At 41.2% G+C, this 15,712-nt stretch overlaps 1 protein-coding gene and 1 pseudogene across 3 annotated transcripts in view; one reads left to right on the plus strand and one right to left on the minus strand.

Annotated features, from left to right (window-relative positions):
* The window catches only part of TMCC3 (transmembrane and coiled-coil domain family 3), a 299,140-nt gene that overhangs the window by 40,659 nt on the left and 242,769 nt on the right, over positions 1-15,712 (plus strand). The window contains exon 1 of one of the 3 annotated variants that reach the window (XM_021675607.2): positions 2,529-3,336. The exons of the other annotated variants lie outside the window; for them this stretch is intronic. The gene's annotated coding sequence lies outside the window, so the exon portion shown is untranslated. Of the gene's footprint in view, positions 1-2,528; positions 3,337-15,712 lie in introns of those variants that run through there. 3 annotated transcript variants of the gene reach the window in all.
* The window catches only part of LOC105728881 (keratin, type I cytoskeletal 19-like), a 39,233-nt pseudogene that overhangs the window by 18,759 nt on the left and 4,762 nt on the right, over positions 1-15,712 (minus strand).

Genomic DNA, 15,712 nt, shown 5'->3' on the forward strand with positions numbered 1-15,712 from the left:
GAAAGAGCTTCTTTCTATTGGGTGGTCAGGGAAGGCCTTTCTGTGATGGTAGTACTTGGACTGAGACTTGAACGGTGAGAAAAAGCCAGCTGTTATGGATTGAACTATGTCCCCTAAAAATTAATATGTTAAAGCTCTAGCCCTAGTACCTTAGAATGTGACCCGATTTAGGATTAGGGTCCTTGCACATATAATTAGTTATGATGATGTCATACTGGAATAGAGTGGGTCTCTAATCCAGTATGACTGGTGTCCTAAGAAAAAGGAGAAATTTGGATACAGATAACACATGAGGAGAATGGCATGTGAAGATAAAGGTAGAGATCTACAAGCCAAGATATCTACCAGAAGCTAGGAGAGGGCCGGGTAATGTCTGAGCTTTGACTACTAACTTGGTGACCATCATTTGCCATGAGAGGGTAATGGTGGGTGAAATACAAGATTTCAAATTTGAAAAAAAAAGAAAAATCAGACCTACAACTAGCTATGAATAAACAAAATAACATTATTGGCTATTGATACATAAAGACAGTTTCAAGATTACCATAGAAATCCTGGCATAGTTGGTTCCCAATTTTATACAAAAAATATTTATGTCTCTCTCTCATATATTATATATGTTAAAAATTAATGTATATATGAAAACAACACACTGATCCTAATTTATTTTTTAAAAGTTATTCTTATGATATCATCGTATTTTATCTTTGTTCTTTGGGACTGTGAAGTTTAAATGGGGCATCACAATTATACTTCTTGCATCCAAAAATGACCCCAGTTTTTAGGTAAGAGGAAAAGAAACTAGTGTCTGAGACAGATATTTCATCATTTTCCTATTCATAGAGAAAGGGCTACTGTGCATGCTCTGGTGTACCCAGGCTATGCATGGATGCTTGTAGCTTACATATTTTCCACCAAAGACTGCCTGCTGTGTTCCAGGCACTGGTCTAAGTGTTGGAGATACATCAGTGGACAAGACAGACAAACTCCTCTTACTGGAGCGTGCATTCTAGTTGGGGAATATAGGCAATAAAGAAGTATATAAATCTAGTATAAAATATATCAAGGATGAAATTTTATAGAGAAAAAGCAAGGGAGAGGGAAAGAACGTGCTTTGAGGGATGGGTTACAATTTAAAATGGAATGATTAGGGAAGGCCTCACTGAAAAGGTGATGTTTGAATGGAGAAAGGGGAGAGAGGGAGCCTTGTGAGTACCTGGTGAAGTCTCCAAGTCATGGGAATAGTGCATAAGCTGGAGCTGGCTGGAGTGGCTGCAGATAAGTTGGGACTGGGAAAAGTACGTGAGGGGCTCAGGGCCCATTTATGGAAACGACTCTGAGGGCGGAGTTGGGGAGTTACAGGAGCGGGGCATGAGATGCCCATTAGCCATCTGAGCAGAGGTATTGAATAGATAACTGGATGTAAAAGTCTGGTTCTGGGGTAGAGATTACACATTTGGGAGCCATCAGTGTGTGGATTGCATTTAAATCCGTGAAATTGGATGAGAGCACCAAGAGAGTTACTGTAGATGAGAAAGTCTGGGACTACATTCTCGAGCACTCCAAGAGTTGGGAAGATGAGGACAAAGTTGTGAAGGCACTTGGAAGGAGCATCCAGGAAGGAAGAGGAAAATACAGTAGAGAGGAGTGTCTTGCAAGTCAATTAAAGAGATTTCAAGAGGAGAGTATGTTAATTCTATGGGTTTCTGCTGATCAGTCCATTGAAATGATCACAAATTGACCACTGGATTTAGCAGTGGCCACTCGAGGTCATTCGTGCAATTTCTTTGGGAACTGACTGCTGATTAATGTCATCTGTCAGGGTTTTTCTCTGCAAAGTGGACATTATGTGCCCAATTGTACACCCTGCGGGGCTAACATTCAATTTTTTCCTGCTTTACTATCCCAGCAAAATGTTTCTACACACCTTCATAGATGCAGGTGTTTTTCTTTTGTTTTTTGTTTTTTTGAAATGGGGTCTCACTCTGTCACCCAGGCTGGAGCATAGTGGCATGATCTTGGCTCACTGCAACCGCCGCCTCCTGGGTTCAAGTGATTCTCCTGCCTCAACCTCCCAAGTAGCTGGGACTACAGGTGCACACCACCACAACTGGCTAATTTTTGTATTTTGAGTAGAGACGGGGTTTCACCATGTTGGCCAGGCTGGTCTTGAACTCCTGACCTCAAGTGATCCACTCTCCTCAGCCTCCCAAAGTGTTGGGATTACAAGCGTGAGCCACCATGCTCGCCTTCGTAGATGCAGTTTTTAAGCTGAGGGAGATTGTAATCCAGCTGCCTCATCTCACAGCTGTGGAGAACAAGGCTTGTACTGGTTGAGACAAGCAGGTTTGTTCATGGTAGAATCAGGACAGCAATTCTGAGATTCCTAATGCCAGACCTATTGTTTTGTCAGCCACACCTGGCCTGTGTGCTGAAAGTCATAGAAGATCAATTATGGGGTAGAGAGAGAATGGCTCCTTCCTTGTTCCTCTAATTCTTACTGTTTTTTTTTTTTTTTTTTTTTTTTTTTGTCTGATAAACTCATTGAGCATAGATGGAACACAGAGCTCCAGAATGCTTGGAGTTCTTAAAAACATGGTATGAATCCCAGTTCTTCCACTCACTAGCTGTATGACTTTGTACTGGCCAGTTCATCTCAATGAACGTCAGTTTCTTCATCGGCAAAATGGGGATAATAATGGCACCCCATAGAATTGTGAGAATTAAACTGCCACTTGCCTGTAAAGTGCACTCACTAGCTGTATGACTTTGCGCTGGCCAATTCATTTCGAGGAACCTTAGTTTCTTCATCTGCAAAATGGGGATAATGGCAACCCATAGAATTGTGGGAATTAAACTGCTGCTTGCCTATAGAATGCTCCCCACAGTGCCAATACATGGGAGTGTTCCATACATGGGGGCTTTTGTGATTATTAGGATATTGGGACTGTAGTTTCCAGGATATTGCTCTTGTTAAAACTGTCTTTAAAAAGATTTTTAATTGATGCCATCGCCTGGGTTTTATTTATGAAACAGATTGAGTAGAGTCACAACCACAGATCTGTAACGATATACCCTAAAGAAGTTGCCAGATGTCTTTTTCTTTTTCTCCTGGTTGCTGCTACTGGGGGAAAATCTCCGACAAAAAAACAAAAAAACAAAAAAAACACACTGCACACTCAGGGAAAATACATAATTTGTTCCCCTTTGTCAGCACGGAGAAAACAAAACTATCGGTTTCCAATTCCCCAGCTTGCTGTCACTCAGGCGGGGAGATAGCAGCGGGAGGGAGCAGCTGCACGTGTCACTTATACCTAAGAAGTTGATACCTGGGAGGTAAGTGTTCACAGACTCCACGACGCTTGAGGGTTGCTCTGATTATTTAGAACATCTTTGTGGTTGCTATTAGGAATAATACAGATTGTTTCCGATGAATCTGCACCAACTCTTTCCAAAATATACTTGGAAAATTAATTGGTAGTGCCAATTAAGTGATAATGTGTGGTTATAGACTTTCCTTTCTCAAATCAGCATGCAGTTAAAAAGTTATTGATCATACTAAACCTCTGGTAACAACAGTAAAACATTTCTTAATTCCAGTCCCTTTTTTGGGGGGGTCAGTAAACTGTTTCCCTGACTCTATGCGTGCCTATGTGCATGTGTGTATGCACCTGTTGGAGAGCAGAGCTTGAGAAAGGAGAGTGTGGGGAATGTAAAGGAGAAGTGTGAGTTATAGAATATCTTTCAGAATTGTTGCAAGTGTATTTCTTTAAGCACATACAGGAACTTGAATGTACTCCAAAGTGTTTTAGCGTTTAATATTAGGGCGTGACCTGATGCATGAATAGAAAAGATAAATGTGTTTAGATGGTAATTAGTGGCATCATTTCTTTACATTCATGCAATTAACATTGGAATTTCAATTATAAGCCAGACATTGCACTAGACATGGGCCAATGAATAATAATTATTGCTAACCTCTTTTTGTTAGGTTTCATATGATGTAAACAGTAACATGAAAATGGTAAAGAACTGTTAGGCTGGGTGAGGTGGCTCACGTCTGTAATCCAGCACTTTGGGAGGCTGGGGTGGGTGGATCATGAGGTCAGGAGTTCAAGACCAGCCAACATGGTGAAACCCCATCTCTACTAAAAATGCAAAAATTAGCTAGGCATGGTGGCATGTGCCTGTAATCCCAGGTACTCAGGAGACCGAGGCAGGAGAATTGCTTGAACTGCAACGTGGGAGGTGAAGGTTGTAGTGAGCCAAGATCTCGTGCCACTGCACTCCAGCCTGGGCTACAGAGTGAGACTCTGTCTCAAAAAGGAAAACAAATAAGTTAATAAATAAAAGAACTCTGTGTTACACAAGTGCAGTGAAAAATGAGTTTCTTTTCCATCTCAGACCATCCATTTTTCTTGACTGCCCCTCCTGAGAATCTCACTGTATATCGACTTATGTATGTATACATTATTATAATCTATTCTTGTTGTTTTTTAATACAAATGAGATACTTTAAAGAGGGTTCCACCTCTTTTTTCATTCAGCATTTGTTCTTGTTAATATGTTAACACCAACTGATATGCTCCATTGGTTTTATTCTAGTTGCATGGCATTACATTGTATGGATGTACCGTAATTTAATTTTCCAGACTTCTAACTTGTTTTAAAATGGGTACATTACTTTCTGCACTACAGGGTTCTCTTGTAATGAGAATTACACAAAATAACATCTATGACTACCACCGTGTGCTACCACCATGGTGCTGGCACATAGTTGATTTACAATAAATATTGGTAGAAGAGATGAATTGGTCTTGTTTATTCATTTATTTTGCATATTGTTTTCATTACGGATAATGAAAAATAAAATTTATTACTAAGAATTATCACATATTCCAAATTAAGGAAGTCTGTGCTAATGAGGTTTGTGTCCTATCAGCTGCATCTCTAGCATAGTGACACACTCAGTTTGCATAGTGACATACTCCATTAGTGTTCTTGATGACAATAACATAAAAAGATCTATTTTAGAAAGCTGTTTCCATCAGCATCCAGGAGGAAATGTAACTCTTTATACACTGGCAAACTCTGACACATTGCATTCTGTCGGGCAGGCATTTTAATTTGAATAAATGACAGAGGCCTTAAACTCAGTTCAGACTCTAGAAGCATGTAAACATTAGTCAGAATTGTTCCCAGAGTCCTTTAAGCCTTCAGAGAATCTGATTCTGAAGACCCAAGAGATGCTTTTTGGGTGGAAGAATATTCCACTCCCTGTGAAAGGGCTTCTCTGTGTTTCACTTCAGGCATGCCTTGGTTCATTAGACAAATGGTCTTCTTCAAGGTCATCTGTGATACGGGTGTTTTAGAAAGTGGCTCAGTTATTACTTATCTGCCATTCAGTTCTCTCTGGTGCTTGGAGGCCTGTGGTGGGTAAGATTCCCCAGGGAGGACACCGAGGCATATATGATGCAGACTCTGCCCTGAGGAAGCAAGCATGTTGTTTGGGGAGACATGACCCTACCCCCAGACAGCAAGCAGTATGGTGTATACTGGAAGTAAGGAGCAGGGGCTCTGGCATCAGACTGCCTGGCTCCCCTCTTTTGCTGTGTGACTTTGTAAGGCAGTTAACATCTTGCATCTCTGTTTCCTCATCTGTAGAATGGGAATAATAAGAGTACTTACTTCATTGTTGTGAGAACTGAGTGACTTAATATGTGGAAAGTGCTTGGGCAGTTCCTGGCACACAATGAGTACTCAGCGATTGTTAGCTGTTGTTACCATTACATATAACACTGCAAAATGAAAATGGATGACTATAGCTACTATTTTGTAGTGAGATATTGGGCTTGCAAATGAAAGTCTTTATGCTAAGTGTTTTGCATTTAATATCTCATCCAATCAGGATAATCTGTGAAATAAGATATTTTAAAGATGAGAAAGTTGAAATTCAGAGAGGAATTTCATCATGCAGCCATTATTAAGTAATTTGAATTCATATCTAACTCAGATGCTCTTTCCTCTAAACAGTAGTTCTGGGGAGATAAAGGAAAGGAAGTAACCTTCATTTTGTGGATGAACAACAAGGCTTCGCGCACTTAAGCTGCTTGCCCGAGATCCCACGGAAACTCAGGTTTTCTCAGACACATCCCAGTGTTTCTAGACATCCATGGGGCTGGCACACAAAGGAGGACAGAATGGAACGTCTTGCTCCCGAGGAGACGGGCAGGACCAGTGTGCCCAAATAGGCCAACTGGGGCCAAATATAAAGGGAACTCTTTCTGCGAAGCCTTCCAATATGAAATGAGATAAGCAGTGTATTTCTGTCTAATACGAAGGAATTTGGAAGTAGATTGTCCAGAGTTGGTTATGGTGTTTTCATTAGGTTGTCTGGGTCCCAGTTTCTTCCAGCTTTCTTCTTCTTGGCCTTTCAGGTGCTGCCCTTGTTTTTACAGTTTAAAAGGTCTCAGCCATCAATCATATCTCTGTGCCAGGAAGTGAGGAGAAGAATGGCCAATCTCTTCTCTTAGAACTTTCCGGTAGGCCCACCCAACAGGTCTACTTACATCTCATTGGCTTCCTAGTTGTAGAGGTTGGCTGAGAAATGTTATGTTTTAATGGGACAGTACCGTGCCCAGCTAAAAATCGGATTCCATTACCAAGAAAGGAGAAGAGAATGAGAATGTGTAGAGAATGAGCAGATTTCTACCACATTAATTTATGTAGCCCCCTTAGGTAAGAAACTGAAATTCAAAGAAGACTTGTAACTTGTCCAAAGTCTCCCAGCTGACAAAGGTAGAGCAGGGATGGAGTCACAGGGCGCTGTCTCTTGGCTTCTGTTTGTTGTATTTCTACCCCAAATCCACACCAAGGTCCAGACTAGGGTTCTGGTTTTAGGATTCTGAAGGTCTTTCACATGAAGCAGTTTTATCAAATTAACAAGAGCTGCTTATGCCTTTGGGGGAAACTGACTGTCGGTGATTTATTTTTTGCTTATTAGTCTTATGTCCTCCAGTGTTTTTCTAATTTACTTTTCTTTTATCCTGCCATTTTATGAATTCAATATTATATATCTTTTCAGTCTCTTTAGCACTTATCGATCCTTTTGTGTGCCTACTGAAGATTGCCCCCGGGCATTCAAATGCTGGTAAAGAATAATTACTATGCCAGCTAGTGAAATAAAAATGACAATACATGAACCTTCCCCTAGGACACGGGAAATTGAGTCCAAAGTCTAGATTTGCTTCATTATTCCAGGAAGAAATACCACTTATTAGAATACTTCCTGTTGAGATCTATTGTTTTTCTGGGTTCTTTTTGACTTTAATATGCTTATTCATGGGGGAAAGTTATAGTTAAAAAATAAAGCCATTTACTCAACATTTCTGAGCCAAATAGATGTGATCCCTGCCTTCACATAGTTTACCGAATAGCAGGAAATGCAGTTACGATTGAATATAAAAAACGCTATGATGGAACAATTAGAGTTGTTGTAAGTGCACACCAGAGACACCCACCCAGTATCTGGAGGTAAGGTAAGGCCTCCTGAGGAAGTGACATTGCATGCTGAGCCCTCAAGGTGATCAAGAATTAGCCCCAAGATTTTTCCGGGCGTAGGAAGCAGGGTGCATAAATATTGAGGAATGAGGGGGATGTTGGTACATGCCTCTGATTTCTTCAAATGCACCAACATCTCTCTCATTCCTCGGTGAGGCTCATTCATACTGAGCCTACTCAAGAGACTAGAGATAGTAAGTGGGGACTAGTCAGTTGTGGCTAGGTCACACAAAGTCTGACGAGCCACACAAAGGCTCCTTCCTGCATTGGGATCCCATTAAAGGCTTAAAACTAGGGAATGACACCTGAGATTTGGGGTGCAGAAGGTGATGGAGAGTGTTTCAGCATGTGCAAATATCCTGAGGTGGAAAGGCTGAGCATGAATGTGGAACTAAAAGGTGGCCACCTTCACTGGAGTACACCAAGCAAGGGAGTGGCACCCAGTGAAGGCTGGAGATGAAGTCTCCACTTGAGTCTTATAGTCTGTTAATGATTTTTTTCTTTGTCCTAGGAAAACCATCACTTTAGCTTCTGGGTAGTGAATAGACTGGGGATGCGGCTAGCAAGAGTAGAAGAGAGAAACCAGTTAGGAAGACACTGTAGTTGTACAGGGAAGAGAGGTGATTATGACTTAGACTGAGATGGTCAAATGGAAAAAATAGAGAAAAGTGGAGCAATTTATGTAAATTTTGAAGAGCTTGCTGAAGGACAAGGGTTAGGGATTAACTTGCTTATTCCCAGGCTGGTGTTTGCTTATGAATACGGAGATCCTAACTCATCGGGCTGTCCACAGAGGAGGCTGTGATCTGGGAGGCTAGTAGAGCACAGCCTCAGGATAGAGCCATGTGGTTGCCCAAATGCTAGCAAGGAAATTCACTGGATGCCTCCAGGGGAGCTGCTTAGTGTTGGACAGGAAGGGAAACTGGAGTTTATATTATGATCATGCAGCTTGGATGCTTCTTGAGCTACACTCTTCACCCTCCCCTTGTTTTCTCCTTAACTTTCATTTATTGTCAGGGTTCTGACCTCTGGAGCCTGGTAGAGCAAGTGTAATCCCTCTTCCACATGACAGGTGTTCCAAGGCAGCTGTTGTTAACAAGTCTTCCTCAAAGTACACATCCGTGTTCCTTCAGCCATTCCTCATGGGGTTTATCTTTGAAGCACTTTGCCAACCTGTCAGTCACTTTCTTTCAGACACATTTCGTTGATAGTGTCCTTCCTGAATGTGATGGATTGCAGCCGGCTGTCACCTTGACAACAGAGACAAAGGTCTTAGGGGAAGAGGACAGAAATTCTTTAATATTTACATCTCTCTTTATTAAAGGTAATATGTACTCATAGAAGAATATTGGAAAATACAGAAAGTATAAGGAAGAAAATTTAAATTCCTGTAATACTACCACCAAGAGATAATTAGCTGAAATTTTGGTTTAGTTTCTTCTTATCTTTTTTATATGTATTTATTATTTTAAGAATTGGTATAGATAGATCTCTTTTGTATTCAACTTTTCATGTCACTGAAAGTGCTCATCGTCATTATATTTTAACCATTTCCTGATATAATAGATGTTTCTAGTTTTTAACTTTTATAAATAACATACAATGGTGCATAAATAACATAAGTAACAGCATTGCAGCACATAAATCTTTTTGCTTGTCTTAACTCCTTAGGGTAGATTCCTAAATGGAATTACTGGGTACAAACATTTTCTGGGCTCTTAGTATATATGGCCAGATTGTCCTCCAGAAGGGATTTACCCATTCCACTTCCTACCCCAAAACACAGATAGGCAAACTTGTTCGTTTCAATATGCCTTCCCCCAGTGCAGAAGGATATAAGTGTAGATACGTCCCAAATACAAGGAGGGGAGGTGTGGATGGAATACCACTAATTCAAATAGCAGACATTTTTGGGTGCTTATTTGTGTGCCAAGTGCTTGCTAAGCATGTTTCATATTTATATCAAGTACATCTCACATCAACACTATACATCATATGCCATTACAGATAAAGAAAAGGCTGGGCGCGGTGGCTCATGCCTGAAATCCCAGCACTTTGGGAGGCCAGGCGGGTAGATTGCCTGACCTCAAAAGTTTGAGACCAGCCTGGGACCAACATGGTGAAACCCTGTCTCTACTAAAACTACAAAAATTAGCTGGGCTTGGTAGTGCACACCTGTAATCCCAGCTACTTGGGAGGCTGAGGCACAAGAATTGCTTGAACCCTGGAGGCAGAAGTTGCCATGAGCCAAGATTGTGCCTCTGTACTCCAGCCTGGGTGACAGAGGAATAATTCATCTCAAAAAAAAAAAAAAGACACAGATCATTAAGCGATTTGCCAAAGGTCACACAGATAGTTTGACAGTAAAGATAATTTTTTGGGTATAAATAACATAATATTGACTAAAAGAGGCTTTCATTCTGGATTTATTTTAAGGTAAACTTTTTAAAGTGTAACATACATACAGAAAAGTGTGCACATCTTTAAGCATATTTGTTTATGAATTAACACAGTTGTCATCTCTGTACCTACTATCCAGATCAAAAAATGGAATATTATCAACATCCTAGAAGCAAATCTCTCTGGGCTTCTCCTAATCAATATCCTTTGCCTCATCCACAAAGGGAACAGTCCTCATTTCTAACATTATTGGTCATTTTTGTCTATTTTTGAACCTTATATATATGAAATCATAGTGTACATATTCTTTATTGTTTTTGGTTTTTGCCTTTAATATATTGATTGTGAGATTACCTTATTGTGTGTAGCAGCAATTTCTCCATTTTTCTTACTGGACAGCATTCCTTTTGCATGATATTTTATGTGTGTGATTGTCACAATTTATCATTTTGCTGTTTATTGATGGACATTTGTTTCTCCTTTGGGGCCACTGTAAATGCTGTGGTTGGGAACAGGACTTCCATCCGTCCTTCCATCCTTCCTTCTGTCCTTCTGCCCTCCCTCCCTCCCTCCCTCTCTTCCTTCCTTCCTTCCTTCCTCTGTCACCCAGGTTGGACTGGTGCACAATCATAGCTCACTGCAGTCTCAACCTCCTGGGCTCCAGGGATACTCCAGCCTCAGCCTCCCAAAGTGCGGGATTATAGGTGCGAGCTACCACACCTGGCTGGAACATTTTTGCTCAGGCCCAGAGGATGCTGTTATATAATTCTCTATTTTTCCATATCTGAAATATTTCTTCCCTACACTTCAGGTCCCCAAGTAGCTGGGATTATAGGCACATGCCACCATGCCTGGCTAATTAAAAAAATTTTTTTTTGTAGAGACACTATGTTGCCCAGGCTGGTCTCAAACTCTTGGGCTCAAGCAGTCCTCCTGCCTTAGCCTCCTAAAGGGCTGGGATTACAAATGTGAGCCACGGTGGCTGGCTGAAATATTTCTTTTAAAAAACTATCATGTGTGTTTGTGTGTGTGAGACAGAGACCACACACACATGCAGAAAGGAGCAAGGCTGGGGGTGTCAGGGACCCTGCCGAAGGACAGGGTTACAGATCCCCCACATCTGAAAATGTGGGCGAGGCCTTGTGGAAGAGGATTGCTCCAGCAAGTGTGACTAAACACTGCTGCTGGTAGCCAACCAGTCCCCCAAATCATTTCTATCTGCACTTGGAAAATAAGTGCTTATGGTGAAGTTTGATAGAACTAGGGTGTCCCACGTCCTGGTGTTCCTGGGGCAAATTAGTTTACACCTGTTTTCCTGGCACTTGTTAAAGCACCCCCTTTTACTCCCAGAAATGTCCTCCTTTGTATCACAAATTATACGACCACCTACTTAGACACAGTGACTGAGGCTCTGTCACTTACGTGCACTGTGACCTGGGACACGTCGCTGCAGCTCTGAGCTTCATTTCCCACACCTGCCGCACAGGGTTGTGGTAAAGATGAAAGGAGACAGTGGGTGCAGGGCCCTGAGCCCCGTCTTGACTCGGGAGAAGGACTCAGATTGTAAGGCCTTTTACACTTTCTCTTTGCTCCGTTATCATTGGAGATAGAATTTTCTTCAAACAGTGATGATAAACTGTGAAAATCAGAGACAGCAGAATCTGGGAAGTTGTACATTTTTCTATCTTACCTCTTTAAGAATTTGTTTTACTTCTTCCTGGGGTAGAAAGAGTAATTAATTGGGCTTTCCTTAGGGGTTCTACTGTGAATGCAGAAGCTAACAAACAGCATTTGAGATGTGAAGTCACCATCAGTTAAGGAGAGTTGGGCTTCAGTGTCCCAGTCTGCACTTTAGGGGTGTCATTAAGAAATCCTGAGATGTGTTAAGAGTGTATAAGGTGACCATACAGTCTACTTGTTTATGTCTGTTGTCCTCGTGTAATTATTAATAGCGTTCTTTTTCCTTCTCATGAGTGTCTCGGTTAGGACAGTAAGTTATATGGTTACCCTAAATAGGATCTGTGGAAGCCCATCCTCAGGTGAGAAGTCTTAGACTAGAAACAAGGCAACTATCCATTAACAGGGGAATGGGTAAATAAATAGTAGATAAATATGGGTAAATAAATGGTATATTCCTAAAGTAGAATACTATTACATAACACTGAAAATGATTGAAGTATAATTATGTGTGTAAAATGGATAAAACTAAACAAATGGTTAATGAAAAAGCAAGTTACAGAAGAATACCTGCTCTATATTTTCATTGACATAAAATTTAGTAAAGGAAAATTAGATGATTTATTGCTCAGATATGCATATGTATGTGAGGAGAGTATAAAGAAAAACAAAGGAGACAGGGCACAGTGGCTCACGCCTGTAATCCTAGCACTTTGAGAGGCCGAGGTGAGCAGATCACTTGAGGTCAGGAGTTCGAGACCAGCCTAGGCAACATGGCAAAACCCTGTCTCTATAAAAAAAAAATACAAAAATTAGCCAGGTGTGGTGGCACATGCCTGTAGTCCCAGCTACTTGGTGGGCTGAGGCAGGAGAATCGCTTGAACCCGGGAGGTGGAGGTTGCATTGAGCTGAGATCGTGCCACTGCATTCCAGCCTGTGCAATAGAGCCAGACCCTGTCTCAAAAATAAAAAATTAAAAAAAAAATAAAGAAGAAAAGGAAGGATTAATTCAAGATTCAGATTGCTAGTTACCTGCTTATTAAGGTTGGGGTGCTAAGATTCAGATTGCTGGTTACCTGTGTATTAAGGTTGGGGTGCTAAGATTCAGATTGCTGGATATCTGCGTATTAAGGTTGGGCGCCTGGAATCATAGAGGGATGCACAGCTTCAAAGACTGGTTTTATTCTATTTCTTAAACTGTGGGATGGGTACGTAGGTATTTTGTTATTCTTTTATTTAAAATGTGGATACATGTTATTTACATTCTCTTGATTTCTTGGAATATTTCACAAAAAATATGCCCAGAATTAAAACAAAATACTGTATGGTATCAGATGTTCTACTTTTTATGCATGTTCGTTGTTTGGGGTGATTGTTCATTGTTGAGTGAGTTTAGGGAGAAGGTAACTAGACTTTCAAGCTCTGGACTGAGGTGACAAGGAGACTGATTTGCTAGTAGCTTTAAGTCATTACATCAGTCCTGGCCGTTACAGGGAGAACATTTGGTTTTGTTTCTACTGCTGGTATCATTGCTACCAGTATTGCTAACGCACTGATGTTCATTGAGCAAAGATTTTTCTAATCCCTTAACATATATTATATCTTTTAATTCTCAAAAAATATGCTGTGAGCTAGATTCCACTGTTACATCCATTTTACAGTTAAGGACGATGAAGCACAGAGGGATTAGGAAATCGACACCGGCAAGGTCTGCCTTGGGATTGCAGCCTTCGCTGCCTGCTCCCGCCGCCGCGGTGCCTCCAGGGGCCGACCGCAGTGAAATGTGAAATCCAATCTAACCCTGACCGAGGTGCAAACAGACACGTGACATTTTCAGAGTTCTGCAAATGGGTTTCGCCCCTTCCTGTTTTTGAGGAGGGCATTTTTGTCAGGCTCCACCTGCCCTGTGTCTCAGTTGCCAGCGAGTTCCTGGAGCTCCGTTAACAGGATGACTCCCCTGGTGACCCTGGTGAAAGCGGTTTCCAGCCCCGGTACAGGCTGGTCCGGGAACGGCTGTTTTCTGCACAGCACGTTTCTGTCTGCACCTCGGGGTGCTCTTGACCTGACCGATTTGGACTTAGTTCTTATACATAAGTGGGAGGGGGCAGACCTGAACAGTCCTGGGTGAAATTTGAGTACTTGTTCAGTTCAGTCGACAGACTTAGTATGGTTAGCTTAAGAAAAAGTATACGTTAACTAAAGAAAAAAGGAGGAAGCCTTGTAGATGGAGGGAACTGGATTTCAGCTGAGGGCGGCGGCAGGCAGGCAGGGGGCCCCTCAGTGGAGTAAAGCGTTGGCTTGTTGCATCATCTCACTGTAGATTACAGAGGACACTACTGTGGCAGCTGTCATTTGCCACAAAGCCGCGACTCTTTCTTTCCTTGTTAGCAAAACCAGGCAGAGGTCACTTAAACTCAGGAAAGGTGGGCCTTGGGTTCTAAGGGCAGACAGGTGAGTGTCTTCTGGTTCATGAGATGTAAGGGGAAGTTGGTGGCGGTGGGGGGACTTCTGGGAGAAAATTGTTTTTCCTACATAAGAGGGAAGTAGAGGAAGAGAACCTCTGCCTGTGCTGCTTCCTGCGCTCTGCTTTGAATGCAGCCGTGCTAAGATGTGATGCTTGGTACTGCTGCAGCCATTTCATGACTATGAGGAAGACCAAGAGAGTCACAGAGATGCCAATCCTGTGTGCCGCCATCATCGAGTCTCCCCAAAGCTTCCCTGGAACTGTCTTCATTCAGATTCCTTGTTATGCGAGAAAATGGACCCCTATTCATGGAAGCTGCTGTTAGCCATATTTTATGTTATTTACAACAACAAAAATAGTTTTAGAAGTATCCCTTATTGACTTCTTGTGAAAATAAGGGAGAATTATATAAAATGTGTATATTATATATGACATTAAATATATAAAATATTATTTTATGTTTTTGTATATTTTATATATTTCATATATATTATATATAAAACATATAAATATATTTATACAAAAATTATATACATTAAAAAATATAAAATAAAATGATATAAATTATATATAATATACATTATATATATAATTTTATTTTTTAAATCTTATTTTAAGTTCTAGGATACAAGTGCAGAATGTGCAGGTTTGTTACATAGGTATACACATGCTGTGGTGGTTTGCTGCACCCATCAACCTGTTATCTAGGTTTTAAGTCCTGCATATATTAGGTATTTGTCCTAATGTTCTCCCTCCCCTTGCCCCCACCCCCTGACAGGCCCTAGTGTGTGATGTTTCCTTCCCTGTGTCCATGTGTTCTCATTGTTCAACAGGGAGAATATATTTTTAACATGTTTGGAACAAAGTAGATTCATAATAGTAGTTGCTGTCATGATTACCACCATCATCACCATCATCCCCAAGGTCACCATGGGCTGGTCAGACGTGTGAAAGTGGCAGAAGAGAAGAAATGTTGAAGGCTTTTGTTTCTTTCTTTAACACACCTTGCCTCTTATAAGAGGTTATGCAAGGTATGGTGGGGGTACCTGAGATAGGGGAAGGGGCATTGGAGATGGAAAGGAAATGGGAGGAGTAGAAAAAATGATATCAGAGGGGAATCAGGTGAGCAGAATAGACTCATGGCTTGAACTTACTACTCTCACATCTTACTTGCCTGAAATACGTTCAGTTATCCAAGGTCCCTCATATCTATTTTTTATAAACAGCATTCACGACTTAAAAACACTGTTAATGCTTACACCCTTAAAATCTTAATGGCTGTTCCTTTAAATTGGTGCCCAGGGAAAAGTGCTTTTTGACATAACAAACATTTCTGGTAGAGAATTATGATAATGAGGCAAAGTCTTTATTTTCAGCTCCCAATTACCTTTCAATCCAGTTGCCATCATTAAGCCACACTTGCATTTAGTGTGCTGAAAGTTGGAGAAATGAGTGCATTACCATCAAAGCATGAAAGGCCAGTGCTTTGCATAATCATTGCAGAAACTATGGCTTGGATTTGGCATCTGTCACTCTCACCCTGCAGTTCCCCTGTTTGGAATTCTGCCCAGGCAGCATTCTAGTGACTGGTTTTAATCATTTTCAAACCCT

The sequence above is a fragment of the Aotus nancymaae genome, unplaced genomic scaffold, assembly GCF_030222135.1.
Source record: "Aotus nancymaae isolate 86718 unplaced genomic scaffold, 86718_ANA_hifiasm-v0.15.2.pri h1tg000016l, whole genome shotgun sequence".
NCBI classification, from domain to species: Eukaryota; Metazoa; Chordata; class Mammalia; order Primates; family Aotidae; genus Aotus; species Aotus nancymaae.